The 18,003-nt window shown below is 45.5% G+C and overlaps 1 protein-coding gene across 4 annotated transcripts in view; it reads left to right on the plus strand.

The window, feature by feature from the left end:
* The first annotated feature begins 354 nt into the window (after positions 1-354).
* The window catches only part of DAG1 (dystroglycan 1), a 111,086-nt gene continuing 93,437 nt past the window's right edge, over positions 355-18,003 (plus strand). For 2 of the 4 annotated variants that reach the window (XM_090021860.1, XM_090021857.1), the window contains exon 1: positions 355-515. The gene's annotated coding sequence lies outside the window, so the exon portion shown is untranslated. Of the gene's footprint in view, positions 621-18,003 lie in introns of all 4 variants that reach the window. The other 2 variants (XM_090021858.1, XM_090021861.1) reach the window with 2 other exon arrangements.

The following is an 18,003-nucleotide window of genomic DNA, read 5'->3' on the forward strand; positions in this document are numbered from 1 at the left end:
TGGCTAGGTACGCGGGGTGGGCTGGGGGCGCCGAGGGTGAGAAGGCTTAGCCCGCCCCGGAGGTACGAGGTGTCGCGGCCGGGGCTAGATGCAGCCTCGCAGGAGTTGGGCTTCTGCGAGGCAGCGGCAGCGGCAGGGAAAGGGAAGGGCGGGGCAGGCGCGGCCCCGGGCCCCGCTCCCTGGGGCTCAGCAGCGGCGATACCCCGCGCCCCGGGGCGCGGCTGCGGCAGCCCCGCGGGGGTGGGGGGGCGGGGAGCGAGAGCATGGGCGGAGCTTCGCCCGGGCCAATGGGAAGGGCGGGGGCAGGGGCGTGGCCATGAGGCCCTGGCGGGGGTTCCCCTGGCCGCCCAGGTGGGGGCGGGGCCGGCCGGGCTGGGCCGGGCAGCCGGGTGCCGGGCGGGCAGACGCGGCCGGGCTGCTCTGCGGATCGAGTCGGGCCGGGCGGGCGCCGCGCCGTGATTGGCTGCGCGGGCTCGTGCCGGCGGTTGCTAGGCTGCGCGCCGCCCCTCCCCCAGGTACGTGCCCGCGCGCGTCGCGCTCGCTCGCGGTGTCGGTGCCGGCGGGAGCGGCCTCCTGCACGGGCCGGGCCGGGCCGGGCCGCCCGCAGCGCTGCCGCACTGGTGAGGGCCCGCGGCTGCGGCCTGCGTTTCCGGCCGGGCCGCGGGCTCGGGCCTTTGTGGCCGGGCCGGGGGGAGACCGCGTCCTGGGAGCCGGGGGATGGTGCGGCCGTGCAGGCGGTTCCTAGGCCCCGCGCGGAGTCCCGCGGCCCGGCGGACCTGGTGGCGGCCTCCGGCGCTCCCGGCCCGGCTCAGCCGTGCTCTCCGCCTGCGTGCGCACGGCTGTCCTCACGGCGCCCCCTGCCCTCGGCTTCGTGCCTTGCGGCCCGGCGTGGCCCGTGCCCCGGCCCGGCCCGGCCCCCCGTGCGGGCCGCTGTCCACCCTTCGGCCTGCACCTGCCTTGGGCGTCCCCGCCGCTCCCCCTTCCGGCCGCGCGTGGGGCTGCAGCGGCGTCGCTCGTCCCTGTCGTGCTGCCCGGCGCGTCCAGCTCGAGGGACCGGGAGAGCGGCGCTGCCGCCCGCGCTGCAGCGGCCTGGCTCCCCGGGCGGGCCTGGCGGCAGCCCTTTCGAAACCAGCGTCTCGGTCTCCCGCGGTGGGACTGGCTGCCAGTTCCGGCCTGATCGTGGTTTTTGTCACCTTCCGTCAGCTGCGAGCTGGAGCCAAGGGCGCCGTTTCCCTTCCCTGGTTGGGTGGTGGGGGCCTGGCTGGTGCATGGCTGTGGCTGCCATGAATGAAGGAGGCTTCCCTACAAGGCAGGACTCTGGCCCTCAGCCTGAAGAGCTAGAGCTGCCTTGTCCTGTCCGGGTTCTCACAGACTCACCATGGCTGCACATGCCGGCACGGTGGGCTAGTTGGGCTCTCCTATCATCTTCTCTTAATGACTGATGCTTTCAGGTCTGGCTGAGGGCAAAATTTATCCATACCCCCATTGCAGTGAGTGCTTGATGATCTCCCATCTGTGCACGCCTGAGATCTACTAGTCAGGGACCTAAGAATGAGGGAGGCAAGGAAAATCCAGCTTTATGGGGGTGGGGGCAGAATTGTGACTACATCACACATTCCCATGGACAGAGGTAAATTAGTTTCTTCTCAGGATAGCTAAATATAGTTGGCCCAGTACAGCTGTCTCCAGATTTTGTCCTGAGATTTCCTGTGTCTGTGCAATTCAACCTGTGTATCTGTGGTCTAGGATAAATTTGTTGCCAAGTATTGTCCTGATTTTTATCAATGAGTGGAATGCTGTCTCAAAATTATTACTTCCAGAGAATCTTCTCTGTTATTCCCTCTTCTTAATTAAGGTGTTGTTGAATGAATATGTCCAATAGTGGTTTGTTTACAAGCTTTTTCTTTGGGTGTCAGTTGCTGACCTGTAGTTTTTACTGGTCCTAAGTATCTAGGGCATGCAGTTGATTACTGGTGGAGCTGTTGGGATTGTGCTGGGTATGTACTGGGAGGCACTAAAACTGTATAGCTCTTCCAGTAGCACTGACTGCTAAGGAACATCTTTGGATGGCTTAGCTGTCACTGACAATATAGTAAGGCCAAGGAGCTAATGTGTATGTTCTAAATGTTACTTTTAAATGCAAAGTTTGGTGACACATGGATGTGCTTGCAAGCAGATTTATCTAAGCTTCATGGTTGCAATGCAGATCTTTGTATTTGAGGAGGAGATATCTTTGGAATTCAAGCTCTTGGGGTGGTATGAGATTGGACTCAGCCTGGACCTGTTGCTGCATCAAGAGAAAATCTGATTGAAAATTCAGGGCTGCTCGTACATCCATAGGTGCTGATCATAGAAGTATTTTTTTTCTGTAAACTATCCATTTACTCGCTTTTCGCATTTTTTGATTTCCTTCCCATTAAAACAGAAAAGTCAGGTGACTTTTTTTGTTTCTTAATTTTGTGATGGAATATATGTAGTGTTCTTGATGTCCCTTGGAAGTGTTTTTAGAACCAAGTAGATTTCATGTATTGGTCTCTGACTTTTTTAAAGTGCCTTTTCATTCCATATACAGAAAGTGATAAAAGTTATTGTTCCATGCATATGTCTCTATTTGTACAATGAACTCTTGATCTCAAGAAGACTTTTCATCTAACTCCCCTGGGCTTGGAAACCCAAGCTGGATTTTTTTTTTAACATGGCCAGTATTCAAGGTTCTTCAGGCCATATTAGACACGTGGTTTCACTTGCATCAATTTATTTGTCTTAAATGGATTGGCACATATATAACTGATTGGCTTTTAAAAACTTTTCTGTTGCACAAGAATAAATAGGCTGCTGTTCTCTCTACTTAACAGTGCTGTCTCACCAGGAGTAAAAATCAGTAAAACTAATCCTTACCCCCAAAGTCTAAATCTTTCATTCCTCAAATTATTCTCTACCTCTTCTATAAGTCATCAGTTCTGAATCTGGGTATACATACACAGGGGCAGTTGTGGAGTAAGACAGTGCTGGTTTTGTGCATTTGTGGTTCCAAGCAGAACTGGTCTTAAGTAATTTGTCAAAGGAAGATAACAGAGCTCTATGAATGGATACTCTGAGTTCTGCTGCTAGTGGCTTCTTGCTTGATGGTTCAGTATAGAAGAATGTGTGGAGCAAACCAGTACTGTTTCACTAGTTCAGTTCAACGAATAGACTCACACATGGGCTGAACACCTTGCTGGTTGAATGGGACCTTTACTCGCAGGGATGCAAAACTGTTCTTGACATTATTCACCAGTCTCCTAAGGTGCAACAAAACTCTTTAATGTGGTAAAGACCTATTTTGCCTCAACCTTTCCAGGCAGGAGCTCCAGCCTTGCCTGGCTTATGTCTTGGCAAGGCTGTCTTACCTTGGGAATGTTAGTCATATTTTATATTTTAGTTTGTCCTTATATGTAATGCTCTATATTTTAAACGCTGTACTTTCACATTTGATAGATTTTTTTCTGTGTCTCATTCAACAAATTTAGAGCCTCCTAAACCACTTATTCATTGTTCCCAATATATGTAATTATATTCCTCTATCCTGAAGGTAGTTTGCCAGTTGGATGAAGCCCGATAGGAAGCTGCAGTGTTTAGGACACTGCAACTTTTTTAGACAAGTAAAAAGCAAGGTGTAGCTCAGTGTGTTTTGGATCCCACTTGGTACCCTTACACTCCTATGAATGTCTGGACTAATTCTTGCATTATTTTTTTTCTGTAGGCGACCTATTGGCTGCTGGCAATCACTTTATAGATGTTCACAGTAAATTCTTGATAATGCAATTGGGTTCAGTGTTAAGTTGGAAGAAGCTGATAGCCACATGACGCGTACCATTGGGATAATACATCAACTTCTCTTTTTCTGTGTTTTGCAGCATGGATTTTATATGGTATTTTTTAAATGTTGGTGCTTCCTTGTCCGAGTGAATGGTCTGCTCAATTGCTGCAAATGATGGCTAACTTAACAGGAAGCTGAGTATCTTAGTGTCTGCTGTCAGCTCTGTTATGATCAAACATGGTATTCTTGGCTGTGGTTTGTTTTTTGTTTTGTTTTTTTTAAATGAAGCCTGACTTGGTTGTTTACTGGTTCAGTGCAGGCTTTTGCTATTTCTAACTGAAAAGTATGGCTAGAGTGAGTCTAGACTGATTATAGTCTTTCTTCTATAGGATGAAAATAGGGTTGAAGCTCTCATCTTGTCTTGGGGTATTGGATAGAAGGGACAAATGGTATCACTTTGGGTTTGTTTCCATTTGGAAGTAGGACCTAAGCATGTGGAAATGGGCCAGTGTCTTGCCAGATTTGTATTGTCACTAGGACTACTATGTGATCCAGTCCTAGAGGGAGACTATTTAAATCATTAACTGGAAGATATATTCCAATAATTATTCCATCTGACTTTTGGGTTGGAGGTGGGATGTGTTTGCTCTGGAAACAGTTTTTCTTCTCTTTGGGTGTAGTTGGGTGCTGCCTCTTGGATAGATCAAATGCAGGAGCTATAGTGGGGAGAGGGGGAGAGAGGTTTGTGGGTTTGGGTTTTTTTTTTGTTTTTTGTTGTTGTTGTTTGTTTGTTTGTTTTACTTTTTTAAAAACTTTGTTATACAAATATTAAAAACAAACATTGAAAGTGCAGAGGTATGGGACCTTCCCAGAGGCTAAGCATGAAATACTTGTTAACAACAAAAAAACCACTATGTCACCAGAGATTGAAACCTCCTCCCCCATGTCTTTGAGGTTATACATGGAAGAACAGCTTTCCATCTTCTAGTTTGCAGAGGCTCCCCTCAGTGACCCAAAGTGACACAAACTGGTCCATGTTTTGTTGCAAGGTGAAGCATCCACATTGAAATCTGATACAGACCCAAAGCCTAGACCAAAAAATGGAACCGTTGGAGGGCATCTTTGGCACCAGCTCCTGCAAGCCAGTTTCTGCAGCTTTTCATAGTCACCATCTTGACCTGACCCAGTGGAAAATTGGCCAGGTAGATCATACTCTCTTAAGCTGCTCCGTAGGGGATAGATAAGATGCACATGGTCTCGGAGAAATCCAAGTCCAGTGTTCCATATAGGATGCTGAGAGCAGCAAAGAGTGACTGGAGCCAGGGGCAGTCTGGGAGGGTATGGAAGAGTCTCTTCCACCACCTCCTTGCAGAAAGGGCTGGCTGCCAACCCTGCCACATCTAAGTGGCAGACAAAAGTGCCTATGCCCAGGGCCCTATGCAGCAACCACCACTGGAGCTTTCTGGTTCTCTTGGTTAAGGGGAGCTTGTACAGGATGTGCCAGGCCATGTGTGCATGCTCTGATGTTGCTGCCACTAGACACCATATCCACAGTATAAGGGCACATGGTGAGGACAGGGGCATGATGCAGTTCCCAGACAGGATCTCAAGGCATATCCCACCACTGTTCCTGTTAGGCATGGGAAGGGACAGCAGAGTGCTGGGCCTACCACGCCCATTGCTGTCCACAGCTGGAGAAACAGGCAGCAACTGGGGGGTGGGATAGGACTGCCTAGTAAGCTGCCATCAGGGAGGGCTTGTTGTGTGCAGAGGCAGTCTTCTAGGGCAGCAAGCACATCTACAGGGAAGGCAGTGTTCACTTTAGCCAAGAAGCATGAAGCTAAATGGACAGAGTGTACTCCCAGCTGGTCAGCCAGGGTTTTGGCTGAGAGCTATTAGACCAAGCTGAGTTGAAGACGTGGGTCAGCTTGATGGTGTGTGACTGGACCAAGGAAGCAACAAGGGAGAAGGGTCTAATTCTTGCTGCTTATAAAAACTCTCTGGCCCTTGATTCATCCGAGAAACTTTTCCCCAAGACATTGCTGTGGTGATTTCCAGAAGGACTTTTTTTTTTTTTTTTTACTCTTTAGGACTTCTTCCTCTCTTTGTGGCCCAGGAGCAGTATCCTCCAGGTAAATTAACTCCTGAAAGGATGCGTCTGAACTGGGAAGATCACAGATGGAGGAGCACCAAGATAATTGAACATCTGTATATCAGTGTAGGAATGTAAATATAAACAGAACTTAGGTATTTTTGATATAATGAAACTGTATGTGGGGGACTCGAGTACTGAATTGTCCCCAATGGTACCTTGAACTACAAGGCATCAACTATTTTGAGGAAACTTGCCTCGCTGTGGAAGCAAATAGGTGAGGGAAATAAAAGGGAAGAGGTGTGATCCATCATGCAGATCTCAGATTGGTCTCTTCAGTCATCTCTGGAATTGTGTCAGCTCTTAGTGGTGAATCTGAAACTTTTAGAATGTGTATTACAATCTGTTCAGTCATCCATGTTTACTATGACTACTTTCGTCAGCTAGCATCCAGCTTGTGCTATGTATATTGCTCTGTTAGGCTCAATATAATGCCATAAATCAGTTATTTGCTGAGCAGTGGGAACTTTTTAATGGCAGTGTGGAGGAGCACAGATACGTGGGGAATAAGCTTAATTTACCATGTTCAACACCTTGGTATACTGGAAATGTAAGTTCTGCTGCTGCTGTTTGTACCTCTGGAGAGCCTCGTGTCTTTCACCTGATCCATAAATTTGGTCCAAATCCTGTAGGGAAATTAAAAGAGTATTCCAAAGACCTGGTTTTCAGACTTGTAATTTCCATGAAAAAGCGTATTTCCAGCAATCTAACAGATTGCAGCTAGAAGAACAGCTACATGCAATACTCCTGTTTAAGTGTTTTGTATGACAGTAGTGCTATCCTAATGCATGTCTCTTTAGCACTGGTGCTCAACTTCTTGATCTGTGTGCAGGCCAGATGGGGTCCTGGGGCCCAGCACCGCTGACTCCCTGCCCTACATACTGAGACTGGGCCCTGAGGGCCCAGTGTCACTCCTGCTCTGTGTGCTGGCATTGGGCCCTGAGCCTAGGGCTCCCCATGAGTCCAGAGATTTGGCAGCAGGAGAGTGATGGCACCAGTCCTCTACCACCAAATTTCTGGACCTGTGGGGATCCCTGTGAGCTGGACGACACAGTGTTGTTGGCTGGATCTGGCTCATGGGCTAGAGGTTGAGCACCTCTGCTCTAGAGTGCCAACTCTTCCTTTTGGGTTTTACTTTGGCTTGAATGAAAATAAAATCTTAAATTGCTAGTAGAAAAGTCCATAATATTTATTTGAACTATGAAGAAATCTAGAATAAACTTCTGAGATGTTTGACACCTGGAGTTTCAAGTTATGGAAGAAAAAGCTTGTTGTGGGGGATAGGTTGTTGTTTCATGCAGCTAGTGTTACCGTTTTCATTGTAGTTAAAGCTGCAGGTTTTTGCATGATCATAAGTTGCTTATAAATTGCTAGCGCACAAGCCATATACTTTCCTGTCTAGAAATTTGAGGACTGGGCATCTCAGTTCCCTTTCACTTTGTAACTTAGATAAGGTCATCTTGGCCAGTGATGGGCCTACACTCTGTCCGATTTAGATTCCCAGCTCAGTGCTTTGTGCACAGTAGGGAATTTTAGGTAATTTCCACATGATGCTAGTATTACACCTTGGATGAGTCTCCTGTCATCAGGCTGCTGTGTGGACCCAACCTGTGGGTTTTGCATGCTTCCAAGCTAGTTAGTTTTGGCCAGAATCTAGTTACTGTTTATAGCTCTTGCCCCCTTAGACACACTCCCAGAACCGGACAAGAAAGTGAAGCCCTGCATAGTCAACTGTCCTAGGCTCTGGTGGTGACACTAGTTCCTTCACTTGCTTCGGTGTAATGCATCAAAACGTCAGTGACTGCGAGTACTCTGGTTTAGTTTGTCTTTAGCCAAGAAACTTCTTAAATATGTTGTTTGCTGCTTGGAAAAGTCCCAGGTTTTTGAGAGAGAAGAACTTATTTTGCTGAGAATTCTTGGGTTTGGGTTAGTATCCTGTAGGTCAGGCAAAACACTTTTGCCCCTACATGTCTTCATGTTCTTGCCATGGATTGACCCTATTTCTTAAGCCTTGATCCACATATAGAGCTGCTGTGGAAAGTTGTTCCCTATGTACATACCCTCAGTCCAGAATGAATGCCTTGTTCCTGTTTACCTAACCCAAGGGGTTAATCTAAATATTGCCTCCTGAATAAATATGCAGACGTTTTGCATGTGGGGAATGTACGGCAAAGTTAAGATAGTGTGAATTCACCAAGCATGAATTTCCACAACGGACATTCTTGGTGCACAGTAACATGGTGAATTAGTGCAGAGTAGTTAGAACTTACCAGGTTTGCACCATAACTCATTTTAAGGTAACTGTCCTGTAGAGATGAGGCATCAGAGATGAGGCTGCTACTTTTAAATCTGCCTTTGACACTCTTGTTCCTGCTGGGGATTTTTCATGCTTCAGTTTCCTTCCCCTCTAGCCAAGCAGTTTCTCTCTGAAGAGAAGAATTCGTTCACTGGCCAATGTTGCCGGTATCAATCCTATTATTTAACTAGGCTAAAGCCATTCTGTGGTAACAGTTCTCTGAGGGTCCAGGAATCTCTCCAGAGAGGCTCGCAGGCAGCTTACAACTTGTCTTTGGGGCATGCAGTTAAAGTGGTGAAGCCTAGGCATTGGCAGGAAGAGGTATAGCTACTTTGTTGAAGAGCCTAGCCAGGCTAATTCTCCTTCCAGAGGCTTAGGAGGGCATTGAAAGCAGCTATGAATTTCATGCTACTACAGAAACTTGCATGGAATAACAAACTATCTACTGAGGTGAAGATGCAAATCTACAAGACTTACATACTGTCATCCCTGCTTTATGGCTCAGAAACATGGACTACATATGCTAGGCAGTGTATCAGGAGGCTGAACAGCTTCCACATGAGATTTTTGCACATGATCCTGAAAATAAAGTGAGAAGCCGAATGCCAAACATGGAGATGCTGGAGCATACAGGACCGACACACTTAGAAGCCACTATTAAGAAGATAGGAGGTTGCGATGCCTTGGCCATGTCAGGAGAATCGGGGGAGACTGTATGCCCAAGAATATTTTGTGCAGTGAGATTCAAAACTGCTCTAAAAAGTGGGTTTGCTCTCTATGGCTGTACCATGATGTGTGAAAAAGTGATATGAAGTTGTTCAAGATCAACGTAGAAAGATGAGAGGAGTGCACAGAATTCCATCCGATCCAGAGGGATCAGCCGGCCCTGGGTGAAGCTCAGCATGAAGTGGCTTTGATCCAAAGGATGGAAGCAAAGCAAGGAAGAAGCAAGCAGCGTGCTGTAAAATTTGACTTCAGTTCAGACAACGCATGGATCTATGAAACTTGCAACAAGCTGTGTCACGTAAATTGGGCTTGTCAGGGACAAGTGGATTCATTAGGCACCTGGCTAGGCCTCTTACCATGATGCCAAGGAGTGGTTGCCTATTAAACCACTGGCTGCAGAGAAACACTTAATTGAAGTAAATTAGCCCTGAATGTCTTTGCTGTGTTGACACCCAACTTCATTATCTTAATCCTAGCCAGGGGGTTTAGATAGCCCATTATCTTTTCTAGCAACCTTGCAGGAATGAGCAGGTGGTGGTCACAGGCAGAGTTCAGGACAGTAAATGCCAGAAGAAAAGGAAATCTATGCCTCTGTTCATTGTTTAAACCAGTTGCCTTTAACCAGGGTGCTGTGAGTTCCTTTTAAGGGTGCTGCTGGGTTCCACTCAGTAGTAGTAGTGTTAGATGCACAAACACCTATTCATGATTCAGAAGATAAATCCAGAGATTTCAAATAGGTTTTGACACTATGGATTCTTTTTTGACCTGTTGTAGTCTTTTCTGAGTTCTTTGCAACACAAGAACTCTTTTTTACTATAGAAAAAAACAAAGTGGCAACTCAGAGCTGTCATTTTCCGAGGGGTTCTTTGAGTCTAAAAAGATTAAGAACCACTGGTTTAGACAGAAGCCTCTGCATTTTGGTATCTGACCCCTTTCAGCAACAGCTTATGTAGAGGTTCCTTTGGGTCTCCTTTAGGCTCCAACAGCTTGTTTATACTGCAGAACATCTGCTTTTATGGAGAGAATTCATGCCCTTAAAAAGGGGTCAAAGTGTAGAGGGGCAAAGCCACTTAGCAGCTTTGGGGCCTTGTTAGTTGGTGCCACTTATCTCATGTTATGGGCAGTATGTACTCCCTCTGTTTTTTGCACTGTCCTTGTTGTGTTAGCCTGTCTGCCTCGAAGGCTGTGTGAACCCAGACTCTTAGAAAGCAGTTAACCCCTGCTGCCCATCCTGAACCATTCTAATGCATACAGCTATACCTATAAGCCAATTCCCAAAAAGCAAACCTTAAATACCATTTCTAAGCCAACAATAATTAGAAGTTATAATCCCCATTACATATTGATATTTTAACATATCTTACATTAAAACTATCTTTATATAAGTTATTTTTTTAAAAGCATCTCAACAAAAAATAAAACATACAATTAAATTAAAAAATCTGATATAAATAAAAAATCCTTTTTTTAATTTTTATTTTTTTTAAATGTTGATTTTTATTCACTTTGGCTATATTGAAGATGGCTGTACTCTTGTCTCTCTCTCTCTCCCATCATTTCCAGCATAGTTTATTGCCCTTTGCCTTTGTCACTTCTATGTTTATGAAGTTGTTAATTGCTATAGAAGTTTCCTTGAGGTACCTTACATGAAATATAATAGCTTTTCTTGGTTAGTGGCTTAACATTTGTCTACTTGGGCAGGGGTTTCCATTAGCTGAAACAGAGAGGCTGGTGGTCACTTTTGCTTCTGGCCTCACAGAATGAGGAACCCACATGGAATGAGAACATCAGGAGAAGGCAGTGCAAACTAGGTAGACCCCAGAGTGATTCCAGATGGGCATGAGGTCCTTTATCTGCGGGGCAGGACTCTGCATGGATGCGTGAATGAATGCACAGAGCCTGTAAAACAAGCAGGAGGAATTGAAAGTGCTCGTACAGTAGCAGAGCTATGATGTGATAGGAATAACAGATTTGATAGGATAACACACATGGCTGGAACACTGTCATGTATGGGTATAAACTTTTTGTGAAGCAAAGGTAGGGGAGAAGGGGAGGAGGAGTTGTGCTGTATGTAAAAGAGCTGTATGATTCCTCAGAGCTCCAGTATGAAACTGGAGGGAGGCCTGCTGAAAGTCTCTGTTTTAGAGTCAGACGGGAGAACAGCAAGGGTGACCTCATCGTCGGTGTCTGCTACAGACTACCAGAGACAGAGGATGAGGCTTTCTTCAAACAGCTTGCAGAAGTTTCCTGATCACAGGTCTTGGTTCTCATGGGGGATTTCGATCACTCTGACATCTGCTGGGAGGGCAATACAGCAGTGCACAGCCAATACAGGAAATTTTTGGAGAGTGTTGGGAACAATTGCCTGGTGCAAGTGCTGGAGAGGCTATCTAGGGGGCTGTGCTTTTTCTTAACCAGCTGTTTCACAAACAGGGAAGACTTGGGGAATGTAGGAATGGACGACGACTTGGGCAGCAGTGACCATGAGATAATTGAGTTGAGGATCCTGAGGAAAGGACGGGAGAAGAAAATTGGAGGAAGGACCCTGGGACTTTAGAAAGACTGACTTACTTGGGGAACTTACGGGAAAGTTCCTCTGGCAGGCCAGGTTGAGGGGGAAAGGAGTTGAGGAGATCTGGCTGTATTTTTAAAGAAACCTTACTGAAGAAGGTGCAGGCATCCTGATGTGCTGGAAGACTAGCAAGTATGGCAGAGCACCAGCTTAGCAAGGAACTCTTCAATGAGCTAAAACACAGAAAGGAATCTTATAAGAAGTGGAAACTTGAACAAATGACTAGAAAGGAAGAATGTAAGAGTACTGCTTGGGCATGCAGGAAGATCAAAGTGGGATTGTAATTGCAGCTAGCTAGGGATGTGAAGGATTACAAGAAGGGTTTCTACAAGTATATCAGCAACAGAAGGAAGATCAGGGAAAAAGTGGGTCCTTTACTGAACGAGGAGGCAACCTAGTGACAGATTATGTGGAAAAGGGCGAAGTACTCAATACTTTTTTCGCCTTGGTCTTCACAAGAAAGGTCAGCACCCAGCCTACTGCACCTGGCAGTACATCTTGGGAAGAAGGTGAGTAGCCAAAGTGGTGAAAGAATAGGTTAGGGACTATTTAGAAAAGTTGGTTGTGTGTAAGTCCATGGGGCCAGACACGATGCACCCAAAGGTACTGAGGGAGTTGGCCAGTGTTTTTGCAGAGCCTCTGGCCATTATCTTTGAAAACTCATGGTGATTGGGAGAGGTCCCTGATGATTGGATAAGGGAAAATATAGTGAAGAAGTGGGATCTGCAGAACTCCGAACCAGCCAGCCTCACCTCAGTCCTTACGGAAAATCATGGAGCAGATCCTTAAGGAATCCATTTCTAAGCACTTGACGGAGGGGGACTGATTAACAGGGATCCTGGTTTTCTCTGATTTAAAAAAAAAAGTCCCAATTTTTGGTTTTAAAAAGTAACCCAAAATCCACATTTTTCCACGAGTAAAATGAAATGCCATTAATATATAGATGTAGATTATAGTGGTATTTAATTTTAATCTCAGAAAAAATTGGATTTTGGGTTACTTTTTTTTTAAACTGAAAATTGGAGATTTTTTAAAATCGGAGAAAACCAGGATCCCTGCTGATTAGGAACTATCAGGATGGATTAACAAGGACAAGTCATGTCTGACCAACCTGTTTGCCTTCTGTGATGAGAGATGACTGTTCCTGGATGCAGAAAGAGCAGTGGATCTGATATAACTTGACTTTAGGAAAACTTTTTGATACCCTCTCCCACAACATTCTCCCCATTCTCTCAAGCAAGCTAAGGAAATACAAGTTGGATGAATGGACTGTAAAGGTGGATAGATAACTGGCTGTTTTGTTGGAGGGAGTCCAGCAGAGGGCAATGAAAGGTTAAGGGACTTATGAGAAGAGGTTGCAGAAACTGGGCTTATTTGCTCTGGAGAAGAGAAGACTGCAAAGACATTTAATAGCAGCCTTCAACTACCGAAGTGAAGGGTGGTTATAAATGCATGGATCTAGAGTGTTCTCAGTGGTAGCAGATGATGGAACAAGGAGCAATGGTCTCAAGCTGCAAGAAGGAAGTTTAGGTTAGATATTAGGGAAAACTTTCTCTAGGCTAGTAAAGCGCTGGAACAGGCTACCCAGAGAGGTTGTGGAATCTCCATCCTGAGAGGTTTTTAAGACTTGGCCAGACAACCTTGGCTGGGATGTTCTAGTAGGTTGATCAGGGTATTCTCTTATCCCATCTTTCATGTCATTGGTGAAGGTATTGAACAAAACTGACCCCAGGACCAACCCCTGTGCCACTTCACTTGATACTGGCTGCCAGGTCATCTAGGCTAGCCCTCCTGCTTTGAGCTGGGAGCTGGATTAAATAACCTCCTGAGGTCCCTTCCACCCCTAATATTCTGTGATTGTATGATTGTATGATTCTTGTGTTTTGAATGTTGATGGACAACATTAGTGCTGTATCACTAAGCTAGATGAAGCAAGGTGGTTGTACCTGTCAAAAGGACTTATGAAGACAGGGCTTCTGGACAGAGGTTTTCAGTCTGACTTAGCTTTGCATATTTAAAAAGGGTAAAACATCATGGCAGGTGGAGTCAGACAGAGGTTTTGCAGTATTTGTGAGGACATCCTGAGCTCCACTATTCCCTGTTCTTATAATGGTCTCACGAATAGAAGGTACTGATGCTGCATCTTGCAGGTAGCCAAAAACTTTGCCATGCACACTTTTTCTCTGTACCGTTAAACTGTGGATAAGACCAGAAGGTGATTCTGTTAGCATCTCCTTGGCCAAAAAAAGCTGTTTTTAGTAATCATCTCAGGGTAGTTCACGTGGATCTTGTAACTCTTCTATGACACATTCTGCTATATCTCACCTCTAGAGCAAGGATATTTAAAGCTCTTGAGCAGAATCTCAGGAAGAAAAGAAGTTGCTTGGGGATATTCTCTCTCAGCATCCTAGGAAAGTTTCCTCCAGTTCTTCAAATGTGACAGAAAATCATACAGTGATGCAGAAATATGAAGCCTCTCTTATTACATTACAGGTTTTGGAATTACCTGTGTTGAGATCTTCCTATAGGACTGATTTGCAAAGAATCATCAAGTATCATCTGGATTGTGAGCGTTAGGAAAAGGATTTAAGTGTAATCAGGTACTGAACATTTTCTTCAGATCCTAAGGTTCATTAATTACCTCCATGGACCTCCACTTGGTTCTGAACGTGCAACTCCCAATGTGTTCACACCTCTTAGGAAAACTTCCTTGCATTTCCTGTCAGTGAAAGTACAGTTGCTCATATCAGCTCCTTGACTAGCAAGCCAGGTCCCCTTCGTTCCAGTGCCCCCTTGTCTGAAAATCAGTATTGCAACTTTCAAAAAAAAACCTAACAAAAAAACCCCACTAATGACAGATGGTCCACTCATACAGTTGGCAAATCAGTGCTTTTCCTAGCAAGGTGAAAGATCATTTGATTGCTTGTTCACATATCTCTTTAAGTTTTACAAGATGTTCAGATGTCCAGTGATGCTGTTTGGTAGGGGACATCACGCTAACCTCTGCAGTAGAAACAGAGAATCATAGAACCTTAGGGTTGGAAGGGACCTCAGGAGGTCATCTCCTAGTTCGGCTGCTTGCTCAAAGCAGGACTGTCTCCAGCTGTACCATCCTAGCCAGGGTTTTGTCTACCATAACCCCTCTGGGTAGCCCGTCCCACTGTTTTACTACCATCCTCATGAGAGAGCTTTTTCCTCATATCTAACCTAAACTTCCCTGCTTTAACTTGAGACCACTGTTCCTTGTTCTGTCATCTGCCACCACAGAACAGTCTCACTCCACTCTTCAAGTAATTGAAGGCTGTTATTAAATCCCCCCCAGTCTTCTCTGCTGTAAACTAAATAAGCGCAGTTCTCTCAGCCTCTCCTCAGAAGTCATATGCCTCAGCCCCCTAACTACTTTTGTTGCCCTCTGCTGGACTGTCTCCAATTTGTCCAAATACTTTCTGTAGTGGGGGGGCCCAAAAACTGGACAGTATTCTAGATGTGGCCTCGCTGAGTGTCAAATACAGGGGAAGAATCACTTCTCTTGATTGGCTGGCAACGCTCCCACTAATGCAGCCCAGTATGCTGTTAGCCTGCTTTGCAACAAGGGCAAGCTGTTTGCTCCTATTCAGGTTATTGTCCACTGTAACCCCCAAGTCCTTTTCTGCAAAGCTACTGCTTAGCAAGTGGGTCATCAGGCTGTACCTGAGCATGGAATTGTTCCATCCTAAGTGCAGGACTTTGTAGTTCTCCTTATTGAACTTCATAAGCTCTTTTTTAGTCCAGTCTTACAATTTGTGTAGGTTGATCTGAATCTTAGCCCTGCCCTCCAGCATATCTGCTACTCCCTTACAACTTGGTGTCATCTGCAAAAATTCTGAGGGTGCAGTCCATCCCTTCTGCCATCATTGATGAACATATTGAACAAAACCAGCTCCAGGACTGACCCCTGGGGCACTCCATTTAATACTGGCGCCATTGAGTACTACCCTTTGAGCCCAGCAATCCAGCTGGTTTTCTATTCGCCTTACAATCTGTTTATTCAACTCGAACTTCCTTAACTTGCTTGGGAGAATGTTGTGGGAGACTGTATCAAAAGCCTTGCTGAAGTCAAGGTGTATCACATCCACTGCTCTCCCTGCATCCGCAGAGCCACTCATCTTGTCATAGAAGGTAATGGGGTTGGTCAGTCATGACTTGCCCTTGCTGAATCCATGCTGACTGATTCTGATCACTTTCTCCTCCAAGTGCATAGAAATGGATTCCTTGAGGACTTGCTCCATTATTTTTCCAGGGACTGAGGTGAATCTGACCAGTCTGTTCCCTGGATCCTCCTTCTTTTCTTAAAGATGGACACAATATTTGCCCCTTTACCCTTGTGTGGGACCTCTCCCGATTTGCCATGCGTTTTCAAAGACAATGGCCAGAGGCTCTGTAATCACATCAGCCAACTCCCTTGGCAACCTTGGGTGCATTGTGTCCGACCAAGTGGACTTGTACATATCTGGGCTTTCTAAAATCTAAATCATCCCTAACTTGTTCTTTTGCCACTGTTGACTGCTTACCTCCTGTCCAAACTGTGCTGCTTGGTGCAGTAGTCTGGGAGCTGACCTTGCCTGTGAAGACTGAGGTGAAAAAGGCATTGAGTACTTCAGCCTTCTCTCACATCATCTGTCACTAGGTTGCCTTTGGATTCACATTTTCCTGATCTCCCTCTTGTTGCTAACATACTTGGCGAAACCTTCTTGTTACCCTTTGTATCCCTTGCTAGCTGTAACTCCAATCCCACTTTGACCTTCCTGACTTCATCCCTGCATGCCTGAGCAATGCTTCTGTACTCCTACCTATTTGCTTGTCCAACTTTCCACTTTTTGTAAGCTACCTTTTTTTTATTAGCTCATTGAAGATTTCCCTGCTAAGCCAAGCTGGTCTTCTGCTATACTTGCTAGTATTCTGGCACGTTGGGGTGGTTTGTTTCTGTGCCCTCAGTAAGGTTTCTTTAAAATTCAACCAGCTCTCCTGGACCCCTTTCCCTTTCAGACGGGCCTCCCAGGGGACCCTCCCCATCAGTTTCCTGAGTGAGTCAAAGTCTGCTTTTGTGAAGTCCAGGGTCCTTACTCTGCTTCTTGCCTTCCTTCCTTTTATCAGGATCCTAAACTCAATCTTCTAGTCACTGCTGCACAAAATGCCATCCATTACTACATTCCCCACTGATTCTTCCCTGTTTGTGAGCAGCTGGTCTCTTCAACACTTCCATTAGGCAGTTGTTCCCTACACTTTCCAAAAATTTCCTGGATTGTCTATGCACTTGTGTTGCCCTCCTAGCAGATGTCAGGGTGATTTAAATCCCCATGAGAACCAGGGCCTATGAACTGGAAACTTCTGCTAGCTGTTTGAAGAAAGCCTTATCTATCTCATTCTCATGGTCTGGTGATGTATAGCAGACCCCCACCACAACATCACCCTTGTTGCTCTTCCCTCTGACCTTAACCCAGAGACTTTCAATAGGACTATCTCCAGTTTCATACTGTGCTTCTGAGCTTTTGAATGTAATGTTTTCCCTCCCTGAAAACGTATTCATAAATCAGGTTTTTGGAGCATATCTTTGAACTCTGTATTAGAGAATTTTCTTTTCTGAAATCTTTACTGAATTATTCCACGGATCAGACTCTCCCAACTTAGAGCATTTCCTTTTTTGCAGTGGGATTAATTAGCATTCAGATAATTTAACATTTAATCACCATACTTTGCAGTAGGAAAGTATTTTGAATCCACTGATGAACCTAAATCTATGGATTCCACAGCAGAGGATTATTTCTCTATCTCTACTGTCCAGGCTTTTTAGTGTGGGCAGCCAAGCCTCTTTCTGTCAACAATTGCCAGGCTGGAGTTCTGTCTCTAGCTACTTTTCATAAGCTAAAAAGTAATTGTAAAAGAATCTGTGGATGCTGTATTTCAGAAAGGAAAGTTTTGGCAAAAGAGAAATTTTCTTAATGTGCTTCCACAATTGCAGTGTGTTGCATGTTGTTTTAGCTGCCAACACCTCCAGCTTCTGTCCCCTTCTCTCAGTAACTTCTGTTGTCCAGTTCTAGCTTGTCAGGATGAACACTCATGGCACATTGAGAAGTGGAGATTCAGGGACCTCATAGAATAAACTGAATGCAATTAAATATAAGCTGTTTTATTTATTGCTTGTTATTATTTCTCATGTTTAATTTATTTTAAAAGCTTCCATACCCTGCTGTCAGTGTAGGTATTGCAGAATTTCCAGTCTGCCTGTGTGCTGCAGAATACTACATAGCCACTGTATGTGTGGGCTCTTTCATGGTGGTATTACTGTAGCAAACTTTTAGCTGCAGTTCAGAGTCAGTTAACTAAAAGTTTAAGGCCACCTCAATTTTTAACTGCATATGCCAGTCAGCCTTCACTTGAATTGTTATACTTAACCTGTAATGGGTTTATTCTCTAGTGTT

The sequence above is a fragment of the Crocodylus siamensis genome, chromosome 11 (assembly GCF_052110815.1).
Source record: "Crocodylus siamensis isolate JL-2025a chromosome 11, ASM5211081v1, whole genome shotgun sequence".
NCBI classification, from domain to species: Eukaryota; Metazoa; Chordata; order Crocodylia; family Crocodylidae; genus Crocodylus; species Crocodylus siamensis.